The 21,972-nt window shown below is 47.9% G+C and overlaps 1 protein-coding gene across 2 annotated transcripts in view; it reads left to right on the forward strand.

Annotated features, from left to right (window-relative positions):
- The first annotated feature begins 1,213 nt into the window (after positions 1-1,213).
- LOC119956335 (synaptotagmin-1-like) overlaps positions 1,214-21,972 on the forward strand; it is a 135,492-nt gene continuing 114,733 nt past the window's right edge. The window contains exon 1 of one of the 2 annotated variants that reach the window (XM_038783480.1): positions 1,214-1,556. The gene's annotated coding sequence lies outside the window, so the exon portion shown is untranslated. The remainder of the gene's footprint in view (positions 1,557-21,972) is intronic. The other variant, XM_038783479.1, reaches the window with a different exon arrangement.

Consider the following 21,972-nt stretch of genomic DNA (forward strand, 5'->3'; position numbering starts at 1 on the left):
TGGTAGACTAGTAATCCAGAGGCTCCAACTACTGCTCTGGACATACGATTCATATCCCACCACGGCAGAGGAATTTAAATTCAATTAATAAATCTGGGATGTAAAGTTGATCTCATTAATGATGATCATTAAACCACTTGATTATTGTAAAAAATCTGGTTTACCGATGGAACCAAGGGAGGAAATCTGACGTCCTTACACGGTTTGGCCTACATGTGACTCCAGACCCACAGCGAATGCGCTTGACTCTTAAACTGTGCTCTGAAATGGTCCAGCAAGCTACTGAGTTGTATCAAACCCTGCAGAAAATTAGCCGGCGGCTGTATTTGCACCACATGAACTGCTGTAGTTAGAGAGGACGGTTGGCCACCACCTTCTCCGGGGGCAGTTAGGGATGGGTGACAAACGATGGCCTTGTCTGTGATGCTCATACCCGCCCAAAATTTTATTTTTATAAAATACCTCGCGCCACAGTCGACTCTGTTTCTGTGAGTGCTGTCTTTTCCTGGGTGGATCAGAAGATTAGGTTAAGGTGGACTGGAAAACAATGCACAGCATTTGGAAAGTGAAGGGGGGGCAGGCAGCTTTATTTGTCAACCTCGCCCCCTTGACATCAGCTTCTGCACAGATCTCCAATCGAGCAGTGTGGATATCTCCAGGTTAGCTGCACAGAGAGACAAATGAGAAATGTGAAATTAAATTACTGCAAAAACGAAGCATTTGTGTCAGCATATATAAAGAGGGAAGGCAGCAGTTTTTTTTGGGGGGGGGGGGGGGGTGAGGCATTCTTCAATAATCCTGTCCAAGGCTCCACTCAACCTGCCTTTTCTCTCTCACTTTGCATTGTGACTGTTCCTGATTATTTCAGTGTTTTCATTTTTTTGAACGAATAGATTTTCGTGGAGGAGGAGAATCCAGCTTCAGGCTCAAGTGTACGATTAATAAAGCAGTGGCGTTAAACATTGCACACTAATTCCTGGCAGTAACTTAATTGTGACTTAACTGTGGTCGGTCTGTCTAATATACGCTAAGCCTTTTTTTTGTTGGCGGAGGGGGGGGGGTGGAAGTTGTTGAGCTTTGGAAAACAGGTTGTGTCAGCTGTGGAGAGGGCTGAGGCATATTTGGCAGAAAGAGAGGGGGTTTAAGTTGGCTGGTCGGTTTCGGTTTTGTTTTTGCTGGCTCGTCCCTCCTCCCTCTTCCACCCTCGGGAGGATGGTATAGTCTGAGAGGGCGAGCTGAGTGCTGTCTCCTCCCCGTCACCACCCAGCCCCGCACCACCCTGCAGGTACTTGTTACTCCCGATGCTCCCGTCCAGCCCCCCCCGCCCCCAACACCAGCAGCAGAGATTTTTCAGCACCTCCCAGCTCTGGACAGCTCCACTGGAGTGAGTGAGCCCTGAGCTCAGAGAGAGAGGAAGGCAAGGCAGGAACCCACCTGTAGCACCAGCTAAACACTTCTTTGAAAAGAATTTGTGCTGGATTTCTTTTTTCAAGGAGGAAGGGGGACGGGGTGTGTGGAGGAGGGGGGGGCAAGAAACTCCACAAAGACCACCCAAGGTAAGGGAAATGGACCTTTTGTATTAATTAGCTGCCTAGCAACCAAATTATTAGCAGGAGCTTGTTAAGCAAACAAGCTCTGTGTTTTCCTTGTGAGATTGATTGTTACTGTTGTTGTTTGATGGCTTTTGCATAGATATATGTTTTTTAAAAAGATTTGAATATCTCCACTCCCTCAACTCGAATTCTTTGTGAGGGTTTTTGGCAAAATAATAGTCTTTATTCATCCAGTTATGTGTATGTCTGATAGATACATGGCACCGCCCTCTCTCCCAATAATACCCTCTCGACTCAGGGATTTTTAAACACCAGATTTGCAAAGAGGTGCAATTATTTTCGGATTTGCTTCTTACCGCAGGGGTGGAGCTCCTGTGCGTAACCTGGGTTTTGCTCAAATGTACTTAACTCGAACGGTGCAACAGGGCACAGCCGATGAGTGTTGGGCTGGGGTCGGGAGGAGGGGGTGGGGGGTTGTTTTGGGGTGGGGTCCTTGGCTTCCCTCCCCCTGGGGAAGGGGGGGGTTAGGGTCCTGCTCTGCCCCCTTTAAGGCAACGCTGGGTCTCAAGGTGTTTGTGGAGGTGGTGCTGCTGGGTTAGGGCGGTGGGGCTGGGCAGCTGCACCCGTCCCATAGCAGATTGTTGGGAATTGAGTTGGACAAAGCGTTTAGTCAAATAATCGTGCGTTTCCTGAAAAAAAAACCCTGAATGGTTGGATAAATAATTGAGTGCCCAGTGGCTAGCAGGCTCTCCCAGCTGCTATCTGTAAAGTTTGAGGCTGGAAGATGGTTTAGAGCAGCCTCTGTAACATGGTTGCGAAGATTCCTACTGGGGGAGAGGTGTCAGGGATGCGAGATCTTTATTGTATCAGCCTGATTTTCTCCAGATTTCGCTGCACCTCAGTCCCCCTTCCCAGATTCTGTATTCTTGTGTCCTTGTCAGACAGACGTTTAACTCCTTCACTGCTGGATCTTGCTGGACTTCGAATCAAGTTCCAATAGCCCAGACTTCATGGGTGGCAGCAGCAGTTCAACCAGTGGAGGCCAGTGCCCCATAGCAAGGGGTGGTGGTGAGGGGGGGGGGGGGGGGATGTGTGGAGTGGGGTTGAGTGGGGAGGGTCCCCATCCGGATCAACACCACATCCCCAACCCCCTGACAGATGCTGGGAGGTGGGTGAGCAGGGCCATCAGTTAGAGAGACCAGTGGCTGCTTTTGCCTATGATGCCCCGACAGTTGAATAGCCAGTTTTCTCGGCGCACGCGGGATGTACAGTCACCCAGGCGAGGTAATTAATGAAGGGTCGCTGGCCAATGTGCCACCCACCCCCAGGGCACAGGTTGAAGTCTTCACAGTAGCTGAGGATCCAATCACCGCAGAGCTTAGTGACCGCAAATAATAGGTGAAATCTATCATCTTTATTGGAGGAATTATCTAGTCAATTCTTGTTTATAGGGCACTTTGCAACAGGGTTTAACATGTGCAAGGGTAAAGAAAAACAGACTGACAACTACATTTTGTCATTTTCACCTGTAACTAGAAGCCTGGGCAATTATTATGTAGGGTGCTCTTTCTAAGGGCTGGTGCAGACTCGATGGGCAGAATGCCTCCTTCTGCACTGTCGGGATTCTATGATTCTAATGGGGCAGTCTTCCTTTACATCCAGAAGGTGACACGCTGGTTAGCACTGCTGCCTCACAGCGCCAGGGACCCGAGTTCAATTCCGACCTCGGGTGACTGTGTGGAGTTTGCATTTCTCCCGGTGTCTGTTGAGTTTCTGGTGCACTTTCTCGCCACAGTGGATTGGCCATGCTAAATTGCCCCTTAGTGTCCCTTAGGTGGAGTTACAGGGGTGGGGAGTGGGCCTAGGTAGGGTGCTCTTTCAGAGGGTCGGTGCAGACTCGGTGGGCTGTATGGCCTCCGTCTGCATGGTCGCGATTCTATGAATCTTGCATTCTTGTGGAGAAAATCACTGCTTTAATAATCTCCTTTGTCATGTGAGTGTTCCTTTATGAAAGGTTTTGTTTGACCACATGGCTTGTAGCATGGCTTTGGTGATGTCATTTGTGGGTGGAGCTGGGCTGTGGCTGTCAGGTGAGAGGGGGTTTAGGTTTTGGGGTTTCAGTTTCAGTTTGTTGGTTTGGACTGCAGAAGAGAAACAGAGGTTCCCTGTTTTCTCTGTTTTTATTTTAAAGCTGTTCCAGTGAACTGAAGGCACATTGGGTGTGGCAAACTGCCTTGGGAACTTTAAAGATAGGGTTGCTTTCCGGAAGGAGTTTTGAATCTGCTGGTTGGAGGCTGGATCTCCGGGAAAGGACCAGTCCCATTCAAGTGAGATTACAGTGTGATGGGCCACGCCCTTGAAAGGGGTTTTGGTTTATTGGATTTTGTTATTGAATTGGAACAGCTAAGGGGGATTCATTAAGAGTTATATACACAGATTACTGTAGCTGTTGTGTTTTTTTCATATTTGTAATTGATAACAAATTCTTGCTAAGTGTTATATATATGTTAACTACATTCTTATAATAAACTTAGTTTTAGATGAAAGTGTCTAGGAAATTTGATGAATCACACCTGAAGGGAAGGCTCTTGTGCTCATCCCAGCCAAATTCAACCTAAAAGTTATAGGTCAGGTAAGCTTCATGATACACTTTGGAGTTTCTAAGCCCTAGCCCATAACACCTTCCACTTGGAAACCCAGGTTGAGAGCGTTGTTAAGAAGGCGTACGGTGTGTTAGCTTTTATTGGTAGAGGGATTGAGTTCCGGAGCCATGAGGTCATTTTGCAGCTGTACAAAACTCTGGTGCGGCCGCATTTGGAGTATTGCGTGCAATTCTGGTCACCGCATTATAGGAAGGATGTGGAAGCATTGGAAAGGGTGCAGAGGAGATTTACAAGGATGTTGCCTGGTATGGAGGGAAGATCATATGAGGAAAGACTGAGGGACTTGTGGCTGTTTTCGTTAGAGAAAAGAAGGTTAAGAGGTGACTTAATTGAGGCATACAAGATGATTAGAGGATTAGATAGGGTGGACAGTGAGAGCCTTTTTCCTCAGATGGTGATATCTAGCATGAGGGGACATAGCTTTAAATTGAGAGGAGATAGATACAGGACAGGTGTCAGAGGTAGGTTCTTTACTCAAATAGTAAGGGCGTGGAATGCACTGCCTGCAACAGTAGTGGACTCGCCAACACTAAGGACATTCAAATGGTCATTGGATAGACATATGGGCGATAAGGGAATAGTGTAGATGGGCTTTAGAGTGGTTTCCCAGGTCGGCGCAACATTGAGGGCCAAAGAGCCTGTACTGCGCTGTAATGTTCTATGTTCTATGAGGGCCATTTTGAAATTATCATACTGCCTTCAACTTTTTCTCTCGCCTTGCCCCCCCTCCCTATTGCTGTAACTTCATCCAGCCCACAACCTTGCCAAGGTCCTTGCACCCTTTCATTTCTGGTCCCCTGAGTCCCTTGTTTTCATCTATTCACCACTGGTGTAGCCTCGATTTCTGGAATTCCCTCCATTAACAGCTCCGGCTCCCTCCCTCTACCTTAATTTGCTCTTTCAAACTTATATTTGTGACCTAGAGTTTTATAAACCTGGCCTAATACCTCTGTAGTTTGTCCAATGTCAATTTTCTTTTCTGATTATATTCCTATGAAGCACCTTGGGACATTATTTGTTGCTTATAAATGTCAGTTATTTTCGGGGCCCATAATCTTGTACCCCTATCTCTGGCACGTTTAGAATTATCCCTAAGGTACAATTATTACCACCTTGTGTTGCCAATCGCGATAACATTGCCATGTTTGTAGTAAGTATTTCAAAAGGCGTTGTGACTCAAAGTAATGCAGTAGAGCATGAACTTAAAGTCAATTGTCTTCTAAAAGAGTGGTTGAAAATTGCAGGGAAAATTACTCCCAGCTACCGTCACACACATCCTAGAAATTGGTTTCGTGGAAACATTGTTGGAGGCCCCGCAGTCTTGGATAGGTGTGTGACAGAGAGAAAACCAAGAGGAACAGATGGTCTTGCAAAACTGGAATATTACTCCCAGAGGAATACAAATAGGAAAATATCACTCCTTCCTTTACTGAATAAACAACAACTCTATACAAATGCACAGTGACTAATTCTTGTCCTGTTGACTAAACAGAAGCTCTTTGCAGTTATATATGGTACATAATCCTAACCCTGCCGAATGAATAAAAACTCTCCTACAGACATACAATGAGTAAAGATTGATGTCATGAATAAGTAATAGTCAGAAGTGAGGGCAGCACGGTGGCGCAGTGGGTTAGCCCTGCTGCCTCACGGCGCTGAGGTCCCAGGTTCGATCCCGGCTCTGGGTCACTGTCCGTGTGGAGTTTGCACATTCTCCCCGTGTTTGCGTGGCTTTCGCCCCCACAACCCAAAGATGTGCAGGCTAGGTGGATTGGCCACGCTAAATTGCCCCTTAATTGGAAAAATGAATTGGGTACTCTAAATTTTAAAAATCTTTTTAAAAATTTAATTTTTAAAAAAAATAGTTAGAAGTGTAAGAGGAATAATAAGCACAGTTCTGTCTGACTGGGAACTCATATCTATATATGATCATTGAGAGTGAAGACAATAGGTTATCCTTTCTGAGCCCCCCCCCCCCCCCCCCCCCCCCCCCCCTCCCCCCACCCCCCCTGTGGCGAGGAACCTGATCTGCCACATGTATAGATTGGAAAAAACAAACAAGTCAAAAAACAGATCTTCACATTCAGGGAGAGTATTACAGAACATTCAGTGGAAAAGGAGAATAACAACTCAAATTGGGATAAATATTAAGAATACTGCCAGAGGAACAGATTGATTAGTATTTCCTTGCAATTTAGCTTATTATTATTGCAGCTATTACTGCTGCCTCACAGCACCAGGGACCCGGGTTCAATTCCGGCCCTGTCTGTGTAGAGCTTGCACGTTCTCCCCGTGTCCGCATGGGTTTCCTCCGGGCGCTCCGGTTTCCTGCTGTCCAAAGATGTGCAGGTTACGTGGATTGGCCATGCTAATTTGACCCTTAGTTGGGTGGGGTTACGGAGATAGGGTGGGAGAGTGGACCGAGGTAGGGTGATCTTTCAGAGGGTCGGTGCAGACTCGATGGGCCGAATGGCCTGCTTCTGCAATGTAGAAATTCTATGATTCAATTGTCATCCACTGTGTGCAAAGAAGGACCTGTATTTATATAAGGAGATTCACAACTTACAGTAGTTTTTTTTTTGAATTTAGATTACCCAATTATTTTTTCCAATTAAGGGGCAATTTAGTGTGGCCAATCCACCTACTCTGCACATTTTTGGGTTGTGGGGGCGAAACCCAGGCAGACACGGGGAGAATATGCAAACTCCACACGGACAGTGACCCAGAGCCGGGACCGAACCTGGGACCTCAGCGCCGTGAGGCGGTTGTGCTAACCACTAGGCCACCGTGCTGCCCACTTACAGTAGTTTTATGATGAGCTACTTTAAGTCTGCAGGATAAACAATTCTGCACAGTTGCACAACTGATTCCAATCCTGATGGATGCCTGGACCTTTTTCGAATGAAATTTTAAGTCCGTGCTCCATCTGCCCTCTCGGGTGGAGCCATTCAACCATCAGTAAAAAAAAATAATGATCACATTGCTGTTTGTGGGACGTTGCTGGAGGTAAAATGGCTGTCACACTCCAACATTACCAGTGATTGTACTTGGGAAAGTACTTCATTTAGTGTAAAGCACTCTGGGGCATTGTAAAGTTGTGAATGTCATTATATAATACAAGTCTTTCTTTTCCTTCTCTGCACGCAGTGAATTATAGCAGCTGTAATAATAATTAGCTAAATAGCGAGGAAATACTGCTCAGTTCCACTGAAGACACCGGTGATATTCTTAATATTTATCCCAATTTATGTCCTTCTTCTCCCATCCCACTGAAAGTTCTGTGACATCCTCCCCGAATGTGAAGATCTGGGGCTGGATTCTCCGCCCCGCCACACTTCTGTCTCACTCCGCCGGCGGGATGCTCCGTTAGGCCGGCCAGCCAATGGGGTTTCCCATTGTGGGGCTGCCCCACACCGTCGGGAAACCCCGGGGCTGCCAGCCAGACGGAGCATCACGCCGGCGGAGAATCCAGACCCTGGTGTCTGGCTGTTGTGTGTTTTTACTTTTTTTTTTAAATGTATTTTATTACAAACTTATATAAAAAGCTACAACACATAAACAATTTGGGAAACAGGCTTCCCAACAAACGACTATACAATTTGTACACATTTCTCCCCGTTTTCACCCCCTCCCGCGCGACGAACAACTCTTCAAACACAGTCACGAACATCCCCACCTTGCCTCAAAACGCTCCACCGAACCCCTTAACTCGTATTGGTTCTTTTCCAGCCGAAGAATATCATACAGTCAGGGCCGGTTTTAAGCCTATTTGACCAATTTCATCAAATTGGGCCCCGCACCTTAAGGGGGCCCCGCGCCAGCGGCGACAGAGTTACCGTTTGAAGCCTTTTCTGTATTCTAAGAGGAACTATAGGGTAGTTTTTACTTTTGGGGAACGCACCGCATTACCGTCGACAAATCCTTCAGCCCTGCGCCGCCAAATCCTTCCGCCCGGGTAAGTAAGTTTCAAAATTTTAGTATATCAAGCATTTAATGTTTTTTGTTTGGTTAAAGACGAGCATACTACACAAAATATAAACATACATAAATTTTTAGAGTAGGGGTCCCGCCATCACTTTTCTAATTGGGCCCGCAATTCCTAGCACCGGCCCTGTATACAGGTCACCCAGCCAGGCTGCTACCCCCAGTGACGTTGCTGACCGCCACTCCAATAAGATTCGTCGCCGGGCAATCAGAGACGCGAAGGCCACAACATCGGCCTTCCTCCCCTCCTTCTCCGAAACCCCTGATATCGCCACCGAAGGATCTGGCTCCACCTCCTCCCCCACTGGTCTTGCGAAGGCCGCAAACACTCCCGCCCAGAATCTCTCCAAATTTTCGCAGCCCCAACACATGTGCGCATGTTTCGCTGGTCCCTGCTCACACCTCTCATTTGTGTGGTTTTTCTAATCTATACATGTGGCAGACTAGGTTCCTCACCACAGCTGAGGACTCAGAGAGGATAATCTATTGTCTTCACTCTCAATGACCGTCAACAGATCTGAGTTCACAGTCAGACCGAACTATGCTTATTATTTTTGTTACCCTTCTGACTTTCCCTCTGCAATTCAGCTTCCTTGAAAAGAAAATCTCTGCGATCGTTGCTGCAATAGAGTTGCTTGCGACTCAGTGTTGTTGAGCCGGCAGTCGCCCTGTTTGACTTCTGCTTGAAACAGCAGACTAGATTCCAACTCCATCCCCCTTTCAGAAGTCCATTGGTTCGAGTAGAACTGGAAAGTAGGTGTTCTGCACAATCCTGAGTTGACCTTCCAATGCCATACCCGACTCATTACCCAGTCCAGTAGGTCACCTGCCTCTGCTCCAAATTTAACTGCCCCGTTTACAATTATTCACACTTTTGTTACTTCCAGTTTGGCATTTCCATTGCTGTACTCTTGAACTGCACCTTATGTGAACTCCAGCTTTTGGTGTTAGCCTTGTAACATCAGTCACACTCATGCTCTTTGGCCGGAAGCTTGTGATTTCCCACCCCAGGGACTTTATCCAAAACTTACTTCCCTGCAGGACTGATGAAGTACTGCACTGTTAGAGATGCCCTGTTGTACATGGGATGTTAAATTCAGACCCAGTTCGCCCTCCCCATGTGCACATCAAATATCCTGGGCGCGATTCTCTGTTTTGCCGGCGCCCGGGGCTTTCCCGATGGCGTGGGGCTGCCCCACAATAGGAAACGCCATTGACCGGCCGACGTGGTGGAAAATCCCGCCGGCGGGTTGGAGCAGAAATATGGCTGGCGGGCGGAGAATCCAGCCCCCTATACCCTATTGAAAGAAGATTAGGTGGGTACACCAAACGTACTGGTCAATATTAATTCCCGACAACACTTAAAAAAAACATCTGATCATGTCGGTAGCATGGTGGTTAGCATCAATGCTTCACAGCTCCAGGGTCCCAGGTTCGATTCCCGGCTGGGTCACTGTCTGTGTGGAGTCTGCACGTCCTCCCCGTGTGTGCGTGGGTTTCCTCCAGGTGCTCCGGTTTCCTCCCACAGTCCAAAGATGTGCGGGTTAGGTGGATTGGCTATGCTAAATTGCCCGTAGTGTAAGGTTAATGGGGGGATTGTTGGGTTACGGGTATATGGGTTACGTGGGTTTAAGTAGGGTGATCATTACTCGGCACAACATCGAGGGCCGAAGGGCCTGTTCTGTGCTGTACTGTTCTATGTTCTATGTTCTATGTATCACATTGCTGTTTTTAGGACTCTTCTATTTTTATAAGTCATTCAAAGGATGTGGACATCGCTGGGTAGGTCAGCATTTATTGCCCATCTCAAATTGCTCTTGAGAAGGAGGTGGTGGACTGTCTCTTAAATGTGCTGCAGCCCCTGTGGTGTAGGTGCACCCACAGGGCTGTTAGGGAGGGAGTTCCAGGATTTTGACCCAGCGACAGTGAAGGAACGGCAATCTATTTCCAAGTCAGGGTGGTGTGTAACCTGGTGGGGAACCTCCAGGTGGTGGTGTTCCCCAGTATCTGCTGCCCTTGCCCTTCTAGATGGTAGTGGTCACATATTTGGAAGGTGCTACCAAAGGAGCCTTGGTATTCCATCACACCCCTGACTTGTGCCTATAGATGGTGAACAGGTTTTGGGGAATCAGGAGGTGAGTTTCTTGCCGCAGGATTCTGACCTGCTCTTGTATCCACAGTATTTATATGATTGGTCCAGTTAAAGTTCTGGCCAGTGATAACCCCAAGGGTTCAGCGATAGCACTTTGAATGTAAAGGGATAATAGTTAGATACTATATTGTTGGAGATGTTCATTGCCTGACACTTGTAAGGCACAAATATTACTTGCCACTTCTTTACATACCAGTCTGCATTCATCTACCTGAATTGATGGCACATTCCACGCCCCCTTCCCATCCCCTACTCCTCTATCAACCATTGCACATTTTCCCACTCTCCCATCAATGGCACAGCCTTCAGTCACGTCACCCCATAGTCTGAAACCTCTTCACCTAGATACCTCGATCCGCCTACATCTTTCTTCTTCATCAAAATCAATCTTAAAATCTCTTTGCACTTTTAGTCATCTCCCCAGACCCCCAGTGTGTTCCCTGAAACTGCGCAGTGCGGAAGGAGGCACGACCCTTCGAATGGGCACTCTGCCCATGTCCACCCTGCCCTATCCCAGTAACCCCCTAACCTAACCTGCACATCCATAGACACTAACGAGCAATTTTACCATTGGCCAATCCACTTAACCTGCACACCTTTGGACTGTGGGAGGAAACCGGAGCGCCCGGAGGAAACCCACGCGCACACGGGGAGAACGTGAAGACTCCACACAGACGGTGGCCCAAGGCCGGAATTGAAACTGGGTCCTTGATGCTGTGAGGTAGCAGTGCTAACCTCTGTGCCACCGTGCCGTCCACTTCCTGTCTGGCACCCAATTGCGAAATGGAAAATTCCGCTATATTAAATATACAAGTGTGGGTTGGTGAAGAAACTTTGGGTGCAACTACTATATTAGAAAAACTTTTCAAGTTTTGAATGTAAATTGTTTGGCTCAGCTGGGTATGCTGATTTCAATGATCTTTGTTGGTTATTTAGACTCTGTTGTACCTCATGGTGCAGGAGGTAGCCGACTGCTGTCTGGCCCCAGCAAGACATTTATCTCCATTGCCACAGATACAAATGGCTCTCCACAATTGCTTATATTTGCAAATCTGCAACATAATCATCTTTTCTTTGCATTGGCTTGCATGGCAAAAGGCAGTTTTGCATGAACACGTGGTTACCCTGACTCCCCTATCAAGATCGGTGGGAGAGTACAGAACTAGGGGGTCATAGTTTGAGGATAAGGGGTAAACCTTTCAGGACTGAGATAAGGAGAAACCTCTTCACCCAGAGAGTGGTGAATCTGTGGAATTCGCATCCACGGAATGTAGTTGAGGACAAAACGTTGTGTAATTTCAAGAAGGAATTCGATACAGCTCTCGGGGCCAAAGGGGTCAAGGGATATGGGGGGGAAGGCAGGATCAGGGTTTTCAACTTGATCATAGAATCATAGAATTTACCGTGCAGAAGGAGGCCATTTGGCCCATCGAGTCTGCACCGGCCCTTGGAAAGAGCACCCTACTTAAGCCCACACCTCCACCCCATCCCCATAATCCAGTAACGCCAGCTAACCTTTTATTTTGGACACTAAGGGCAATTTAGCATGGCCAATCCACCTAACCTGCACATCTTTGGATTGTGGGAGGAAACCGGAGCACCCGGAGAAAACCCACGCACACACGGGGAGGACGTGCAGACGCCACACAAACAGTCACCCGAGCCGGGAATCCAACCTGGGACCCTGGAGCTGTGAAGCAACAGTGCTAACCACTGCGCTAACGTGCCGCCCAGTCACGATCATCTTGACTGGCGGAGCAGGCTCGAAGGGCCGAATGGCCTCCTCCTGTTTTCTATGTTTCTATGATCGGTGGTGTCTTTCGTCTGCCTGCTTCCTTTCGACCTATCTTGATTTAGCATCCCTACCTGGCGTGTTACCACTTTCACTACAGCAGCCACGAGGGTAGGGGCACACAGGCCTTGCCACAACGTAAACACGCAGTCCCTTGGGGTAATCATCTCACTGGGTATGCTCGAGGTTTCCTGCGGATGATTATTCCCCTAATCGAAGGCGGTTGAAAAAATATGTCGCCGTGGTTTAATTTAGCGAGGATTTCAAAGGGACCTGGAGAAATTAACGCAATGGATTGAGAAAGAGCGCGGATTTGAATTGTCAAGTAAAGAAACTTGAAAGGTGTTTATAATGAATGGACATTGATTGGTGAGGAGGATGAGGGTGCATATCAGTGACTAAAGCCTCACTTTCATGGAGGTAAAAAAAAATACTGGATACGATTTGGAATCATCCGTGAAATATGTTTATTTTGACCCATTATAACCCACCGGAAATACTGTTGGAGTCCTACTCAGGAGGTTGCTGTTGTTAATTTTATCGATCAGATGCTTAATACATTCGTAAGACATTCAGTTCTCTGCTTATTTTAGAAGAGGCATTAATCCATTTAAAGTAAATGGATTAGCACTTGCACCAGCACCAGGAAATGGAGCGGAGGTGTAACTGGAAGCTCTTTCAAGCAGAAAGTAGCTGCGATTAAGATACCCCAGGAACAAAACAGAAAATGCCAGAAATACTCAGCAGGTGACGCAGCACCTGGGGAGAGTGAAAATCAGAGTTAACATTTCGGGTCGATAACGTTTCGTCAGAATATCGACCAGAAACATTCACCCTGTTTCTCACGTCACAGATAGTACCCAACCTGCAGCCTATTTCCAGCATTATTTTTTTCAATTTCAGCATCCGTACTATTGGTGTAAAGGGGCCCAGGAATTAGTGCACAGCCTCTATTCTTTAAAACATTTTAGCTGAATGATTTTACCATTCAATAACAAGTCCTCAGAGTTCAAATTCATGTTGGGAATCGGAGGAAATGAGCCCAATTCCTTTTGATGTTTAATATTGTCATTATAGAATCATAGAATTTACAGTGCAGAAGGAGGCCGCTCGGCCCATCGAGTCTGCCAGCCCTTACAAAGAGCACCCCACTGAAGCCCACGTACCTACCCTATTCCTGTAACCCAGTAACCCCCCCCCCCACTTAAAATTTTTTGGAGACTGAGGGCAATTTACCATGGCCAATCCACCTAACCCACACATGTGGGAGGAAACCGGAGCACCCGGAGGAAACCCACGCAGGCACGGGGGAAACGTGCAGACCTCGCACATTGTTTTATGCAAATAGAAATTAAGAACGCCCAACCCCCGAGGGGCTGGTTTAGCACAGGGCTAAATCGCCTGCCTTGAAAGCAGACCAAGGCAGGCCAGCAGCACAGGTTCAATTCGCGTACCAGCCTCCCTGAACAGGCACCGGAATGTGGCGACTAGGGGGCTTTTCACAGTAACTTCATTTGAAGCCGACTCGTGACAATAAGCAATTTTCATTTCATTTCATTTTCTGGCAAAGCTTGTAACTATGTTAGTCTCACTTCAGTGAGTCCCTGAATTAAATGCACAGAACTGCCCCCCTCCTCCCCCCTCCCTCCCCCCACCATCCAGACTTACTTTTGTCTTTAATCGCCAATCACTGTCACGCTCGCACAACCTTCCTGGGCTGTCATATTAAGATTTCTTGCAGATCAAGAGACACAGAAAGGGATTTGTAAAGGAGATTCATTTTCAGACAGTTAATTCTTGCTAATTAGGGATTATCACATTGCACTGATTGCCCTGAGAGCTGTACTGCCTTTGAAGGGAGAATATTTACAAATGAGGAGCTCGTGGAGATGCCGCACAATATATGTCTCCTGTGGGAGCTCCCATGGCTGTTGCTCCTTCATTAATTCATATTGTCCTGTGTGCCCAAACAGGCGCCGGAATGTGGCGACTAGGGGGGCTTTTCACAGTAACTTCATTTGAAGCCTACTTGTGACAATAAGTGATTTTCATTTCATTCACTTTAGTTTACTAAGAGCTAACACTTCCGTCATTCTCCATGTCATTCACATCATTATCATCTTTTTGCTGGTCAGCCCTCTGGTGGTCGGAATGAACGCATTCAAATGGCCGCAATGATCATTAGCGACAAATGGCTCCTGCTTAGTTAGAAAAAAGAACAAAGAAAATTACAGCACAGGAACAGGCCCTTCGGCCCTCCCAGCCTGCGCCAATCCAGATCCTTTATCTAAACCTGTCGCCTATTTTCCAAGGATCTACTTCCCTCTGTTCCCCGCCCGTTCATGTCTCGATGCATCTTAAATTATGCTATCGTGCCCGCCTCTACCACCTCCGCTGGCAAAGCGTTCCAGGCACCCACCACCTTCTGCGTAAAAAAACTTTCCACGCACATCTCCCTTAGACTTTCCCCCTCTCACCTTGAAATCGTGACCCCCTTGTAATTGACACCCCCACTCTTGGAAAAAGCTTGTTGCTATCCACCTTGTCCATACCTCTCATAATTTTGTAGACCTCAATCAGGTCCCCCCTCAACCTCCGTCTTTCCAACGAAAACAGTCCTAATCTACTCAACCTTTCTTCATAGCTAGCACCCTCCATACCAGGCAACATCCTGGTGAACCTCCTCTGCACCCTCTCTAAAGCATCCACATCCTTCTGGTAATGAGGGGCTGGTTTAGCTCACTCAGCTAAATCGCTGGCTTTTAAAGCAGACCAAGCAGGCCAGCAGCACGGTTCGATTCCCGTACCAGCCTCCCCGAACAGGCGCCGGAATGTGGCGACTAGGGGCTTTTCACAGTAACTTCATGGAAGCCTACTTGTGACAATAAGCGATTTTCATTTTCATTTTTCATAATGTGGCGACCAGAATTGCTCGCAGCATTCCAAATGTGGCCTAACCAAAGTCCTATACAACTGTAACATGACCTGCTGACTCTTGTACTCAATACCCCGTCCAATACTTTGCGCTGTTCTTGTTTATATTGCGATCAAATGGCACAGTGGTTAGCACTACTGACTCACGGCGTTGAGGTCCCAGGTTCGATCCCGGCTCTGGGTCACTGTCCGTGTGGAGTTTGCACATTCTCCCCGTGTTTGCGTGGGTTTAGCCCCCAAAGATGTGCAGCCTTGGAGGACTGGCCATGCTAAATTGCCCCTTAATTGGAAAACATGAATTGGGTGCTCTAAATTTATATTTTAAAAAATATTGAGATCAAATTTTGCACATCAACAAACAGGCAAGTACGCAGCCACTGCCCCCAGACACGTTCCTCCCTTTCATTCCATGTTGCTACTATGTGGGGTTCAATGGTGGGAGGGGTGAGTAACTGGGGAGAAGAGGTGCTGTGTGAAGTTAGGGAATTAAAATTGTGTTCTGCTAGATTGCCCTCTGTTCTCCAGGTTTACAATTGACCTCAACAAATTCACAGCCCAGATGCTGTGGCTGAGTCTGAAAATGGCTGCTGGAGTCAGGACATCGGCAAATCGTTCTAATTACACAATGACACTCCCTCCAAATAATCAAGCAGTCCCCCCCACCCTCCGTCAGCACAAACTGCATAATACTGTGAAGTTCACCATCTACATCATTTGGGAACGGCCGAGATTGTTAAACTAGTTCTGCAGAAATATCGTGCGTTATTTATTCCTCATTTGCGTTGACATTTTCTCCAACCATTAAAAATTGATTAACTGAAAAATTAAAAACCCATAACTGCTTCTGTTGAACCCCACCCACTCCAGGGTGCCAATAGAAGAAAGGGAAGAAAGAAAGGGCAGGAGAAAAAAACCAAAGGAAGCTGCCATTAGCAGCTTTGTTCAAAATTGGAGCCACATCCCTGTTGAGAAAAAGGATTCGATTTTCCGCCCACTTAGGAAAGCAATAATTGTGGAGGATGAGCCGGGGGGTTGGGGGGGGGGGAGCAAGGCTGCGGAAGCTGACAGTACTGGGAGCAGCTTTATTGGAGCTGTCTGGCGCTCTGTCTCGTATACACCAGTCCACATGTGGCACAAAACAAATTTGCACTGAGGAACCAGGTCACCTATCAGCTGAGCAAGTGCTCAATTAGGAAGGGAGACAGTGCAGCCAGAAGTATTGGATTATGTGTTGTCTGCTCCATACATCTCTGTTTAATTTCCTCTTCCTCCAGGCATATAGGCAGCTGGAGCCTTGCTTAGATACACTGCAAGAGGCGATTTTGCAAATGTAAAGTGGCCACTATGTTAGATTTTTAAGTTCTTAAGCGCTGAATGTTCTAAACTGAGGGAACTATTTATTTGCTTTGGGAGTGTGGGTAAAGCAGCTTTGAGGCTGAGTTGCACAGAGGGCAAACGCATAATCACAGAATCCCTACAGTGCAGTTGGAGGCCATTTGGCCCATCAAGTCTGTACTGAGCACCTCACCTTCCCCACCCTAACCCCTTAACCTAACCCGCACATCCCTGGCCACGAAGGGGCAATTTAGCGCACCTAACCTGCACTTCTTTAGACTGTGGGAGGAAACCCACACAGACAGTCACCCAAGGCCGGAATCGAACTCGGGACCCTGGAGCTGTGAGGCAGCAGTGCTAACCACTGTGACACCTTTTTTTAAAATATAAATTTAGTGTACCCAATTCAATTTTTTCCAATTAAGGGGCAATTTAGCATGTTCAATCCATCTACCCTGCACATCTTTGGGTTGTGGGGGTGAAACCCACGCAAACCCGGGGAGAAAGTGAAAACTCCACACGGACAGTGACCCAGAGCCGGGATCGAACCTGGGACCTCGGCGCCGTGAGGCAACAGGGCTAACCCACTGCGCCGCCGTGCTGCCCGTCACTGTGACACCTTGTCGCCCAATGAAGAGTGAACCCCAGTAAGTGTGGGATTGTAGGCCAGGCTTTTCACAGTAACTTCATTGCAGTGTTAATGTAAGCCTACTTGTGACAATAAAGATTATTATTATTGGTTTGCAACAGCTTTTTGCGTCATTCCCCAAAGATTTGCTGTGTTCAGTTTTAAAACCTGCCACTGAAGGATTTGAACTCATGGCCCCTGAGTTCTGACTATGGAAACTACTTACTTTTTATTGATGATGCTAATTCATTCGAAAGCTTCTGATTAGAGAGTGATTAGACACAGACATTCTGTTCATTAATTTTCCAGCTGTGGGGCGCGGTTTCCCGGTCCCATCACACCCGACTTGGTGACACGACGAGGCCGTTGAACCTCACAAAAGGCCTCTCGCGCGGTTTGCAAAGCTCGAAACGTCTCGCGGGATTCAACGGAATCTCGCGACATGTCGCAATCTGGATCTCGCTCTCGTTCTCGCTGGGCGAGACCCAGATTGCATATTTACGTGAACCATTAGATTTACTGAAATATGTCTGAGCTTCGGCGGCACGGTGGCGCAGTGGTTAGCACTGCTGCCTCGCGGCACCGAGGATCCGGATTCGATCCCGGCCCTTGGTGATATGTTGGCTTGTGTAGGCTTGAGAGATGAACAGACACTTCCAACACAGATGAAGGTTCAACTCAATTTTATTAACTACTCCTAACTGACTAACACACGATGACTGTGGGTCTAAATAATGCTAACTTGAACTAGAGACCTAAGCCTTGTCCGAACCAGTTGATTCTCTCAGCACGTGTTGTGAGTCCGTGCTGGGCTGAATGAGTTCCTGTTACACTCAGAGGCAGCACCCAGAATGAGCGGGAACCGTGGTGCCTTCTGCCTTTATAGTGTGTGTATTCTAACTGGTGATTGGCTGCGGTGTTTGTACATGTTGATTGGTCCCTGTGTGTGACCATCAGTGTGTGTCTGCACCATGATACACTGGTGTATATTAGACACTGGGGTCACTATCCATGTGGAGTTTGCACATTCCCTCTGTGTCACCCAAAGATGTGCAGACTAGGTGGATTGGCCACGCTAAATTGCCCCTTAATTGGAAAAAATGTATCGGGTACTCTAAATTTAAAAGTAAAAAAATATAAGCCTGGGCTGGATTCCCCCGGCGTCCGGGATCTAACGGCTGTGCCTGGGAGATCTTGCCAGGGTGCCATTCCTTACTGATTTCCACAAACGTGGATCAGGGGTCTCTCATGTCATCAGAGACCGGGGTAGTCGGGCTCTGGGCAGGGTGGTACATTGGCCAGCATCCTGGCACCTTGACACTACCACTCAGGCACCGAGGGTGCCTTGCCCACAAAAGGTGGGGCGAGGGTGGGGTGCTGTAAGAGGTAAGTTGAGTGCAGTAGGGGTGGTTCTGGAGGCTGCGGTGGGGTGCTGAGAGGGGTCAATAGATCGGGGCGGCCTTTCCGATGGGCGGGTACTCTTCCTGCACTGGGGTGCTGAGGTCATCAGTGCAGGAAATGCTGTAAGTGCGGCCTTCCCGGGACATTCCCTGCCAGGCCAAAACCAACGGCAAAGTACTGTTGAATAGTAGGGCGTTTGTCGGCACTGCAGGAGGATCACCCGCTAAAACGTGCCCAAAACGGTATTCTGTTTTCGTCCCATTGAATCGCACCCGTGGTGTTGTTTGTCCCACAGATGTCCCTGTGTTTCGAGATGTAATTCATTGTGGAATGGACTCAAAGAACTATTGACAGGAAAAACACCATATACTTTTATACTTGTGGATTAAACATGGGCAAACAGGCAAAATTCCTCCTTCAGGTTGTCTTTGATTGGAAATTATGGTAACAAGGGGGTGGGCGGTGGGGGGACTGAAAAATACCAACAAGAGAAAACATTCTGGGGTAGCCCTGGAGTCTGTTGCTAAAAGAAAATGCATCTTATGTTCTTGTTCTGCCACAACCCTCCCAGATGTCTACATTTCTCCATTTCGGTCTCTTGCATGTCCCGATAATCATCGCTCCATGAGGGGTTGCCTGTAGAGGCCCTAAGCCCTGATGCACGATCAATTGCACAAAAGACTCAGATTGGTACAACTGTGGCTTTATTGCAGTCAGATGCGCGGCCTCCTGCTGCAGCTGGCGAAATGGCAGATCAATGGAGGACACGCGTATTTATACGGCTCCTTGTGGGCGGAGCTAGCCGGGAGGGGCTACTGGCGAACCTGTAGTACAGGTCCTACCTTACATCCCCTAATACAGGTGCACACATTGGTTCAGCCCTGACTAGGTCTCCCTGAACCTCTCTGTCTTACTATCTCTCTCTCTCTCCCTTTAAGATGCTCCTTTTGGTCACCTGCCCGTGTATCTCCTTATAGAACAGTACAGCACAGAACAGGCCCTTTGGCCCTCGATGTTGTGCCGAGCAATGATCACCCTACTTAAACCCACGTAACCCGTATACCCGTAACCCAACAATCCCCCCATTAACCTTACACTACGGGCAATTTAGCATGGCCAATCCACCTAACCTGCACATCTTTGGACTGTGGGAGGAAACCGGAGCACCCGGAGGAAACCCACGCACACACGGGGAGGACGTGCAGACTCCACACAGACAGTGACCCAGCCGGGAATCGAACCTGGGACCCTGGAGCTGTGAAGCATTGATGCTAACCACCATGCTACCGTGAGGCCCCTTATCTTGCTGCGCATTAGATTTGATCTGACCAAGCTTCTGTCCTGCACCTCACAGGAACAAAGGAGCACTTCTCAATGTTTCACAGCGTTAGAAACGCCACATGTTGTTGTTATTGTTGTCCGCCTCCATTGTAATTTAGAACACTGTGTGTCCCTGGGGAGGGTCCTCTCAAGTTACTGCATATAGAAATAGCATAAATGTGTTCCATTAGAGGGAATCTTTTAAGCCCTTCTACCTCCTCCGACGTACAATCCTGCATCTAGAATTCTTCACATGTTCCCTGTCACTCACAACATTGTCGGAGATGTTGTTTTAGGATGAGATGTTAAACCGAGACCCGTCTGCAATCTCAGGTGGGTGCAAAAGATACCATGGCACTATTTTGAAGAAGAGTGGGAGGGAGGGAATTTCCCCCTGGTATCTTGGCCAATGTTCATACCCCAATCAACATCATTAAAAGCAGATGATCATAAGCAAATTACTGTTTGTAGTTTCTTGCTCTGCGCAACAGCACACGCAGTGACTGCACTTCAAAAGATGCCTCATCGGCTTTGAGACACTGTGAGATCCTGAAAGGCTGTCTTTTTCCTCTCCTTTCAAAGTTCATTCATCTTAGTAGCAACGGACTTCAATATCGTGGGTCAGGGGGTAATGGAACTAGCGTAATCGCCCTTTGAAGAAGAATAGGTGACTGTGATGGTTTGTCGCTGACATTAATTCACAGGCTAAGCTGTGGACTTGCCCAGTGTGTCCCAGAGTGCATATCACATGCAATCCTGCTGCAGTCACTCATGTGAGGCTGCCAAGTGAAGCACCATTTACAGGAGCTCACATCCCATTACTAATACACTTATTGTGTTCCCTGACGAGCTAAATGCTCACAGGTCAGAGCCAGACCAATAAAAGCATGCGATGGGGAGAAAATGACAAGGAGAGATCGAAGCCTTTACCACCACAAAGGCAGAGAAATTCACCCACTCAACAGCAGATGGAAGGACACTAATTAAGGGGGTGGAAAGGGATAATAATCATAATCTTTGTTAGTGACACAAGTAGGCTTGCATTAACACTGCAATGAAGTTACTGTGAAAATCCCCTCGTCGCCACATTCCGGCGCCTGTTTGGGGACACAGAGGGAGAATTCAGAATGTCCAATTCACCTGACAAGCACATCTTTCGGGACTTGTGGGAGGAAACCGGAGCACCCGGAGGAAACCCACGCAGACACGGGGAGAATGTGTAGACTCCGCACAGACTGCGGCCCAAGCCAGTGCTAACCACTGTGCTGCTCCGTGCAAAGTGAGTTTGTTGCAATCTAATCTATTTTCTGCAAATCGCCAACACAAAATGGCTATAGTTCTGCATAAATTTGTAAACTCACCTGATTTGTGGCAAAAATGATATCCTTTTGAAAATGGGCTGAAGATCCGATGATGGGTCAGCGATTATCTCAGAGAGGCCGGCCCGCCGAGCGGTGGGTCCCGATCGCGGGCCAGACCTCTTTTGAGCGCCTCCCCGGTGCTCGATCCTCCTTCCCCCCTCCCCCCCCCCCCTCTACAGGCCGCCCCGCAGCGTTCACGTGCTGTTCACGCCAGCAGCGACCAGGTGTGGTTGACGCCGGCGTGAACACGTCGTATTGGGCAGGCCGCTCGGCCCATCCGGGCCGGAGAATTGGCGCTCGCCCGTTACAAACAGCGAGCGGCAATTCTCCGAGCGGCCTGCCGTAAATCTCGGCGTGCCGTTTTGGGGGGGGGGAGTGGGAAAATCGCATGTGGGTGCCGGGCGGCGTGGCGGGACTCGCCCGGCGCTGCCGCGATTCTCCAACCCGGGGTGGGGGGGGGAGAATTGCGCCCCTGGAGTGTGTAGTGATCTTTATTTGGTGTGTACAGAAGGGGCTGATCGGCAATGGAAAGATCACTAGGGGGCAACACTGGTGTGTATAAAAGGGGAAGCAAGCGGCCCTCTGCTCTCTTTGACTGATTTGACTGTGAGAAGAACAGAGGCAGAAATTCAGCTCAGCGCTGCTCGTGTGGTCAGGCCTAGTTGTAGAGCATAGAAAAGTTATAACCTTTCTACTAGTACAGTTCTTAAAGTAAGAACTCACGCAGTTATTTAAGTTGTGTTGCTCAATAAAACTTCTGTAAAACTTCTGGACGACTTTGAGCCTTCTTCCAAAACCTCTACTGTAACTGAGTTGAGTAGCACAGGTTACACAGGTAACAAAACAGAG

The sequence above is a fragment of the Scyliorhinus canicula genome, chromosome 23 (assembly GCF_902713615.1).
Source record: "Scyliorhinus canicula chromosome 23, sScyCan1.1, whole genome shotgun sequence".
Taxonomy (NCBI): domain Eukaryota; kingdom Metazoa; phylum Chordata; class Chondrichthyes; order Carcharhiniformes; family Scyliorhinidae; genus Scyliorhinus; species Scyliorhinus canicula.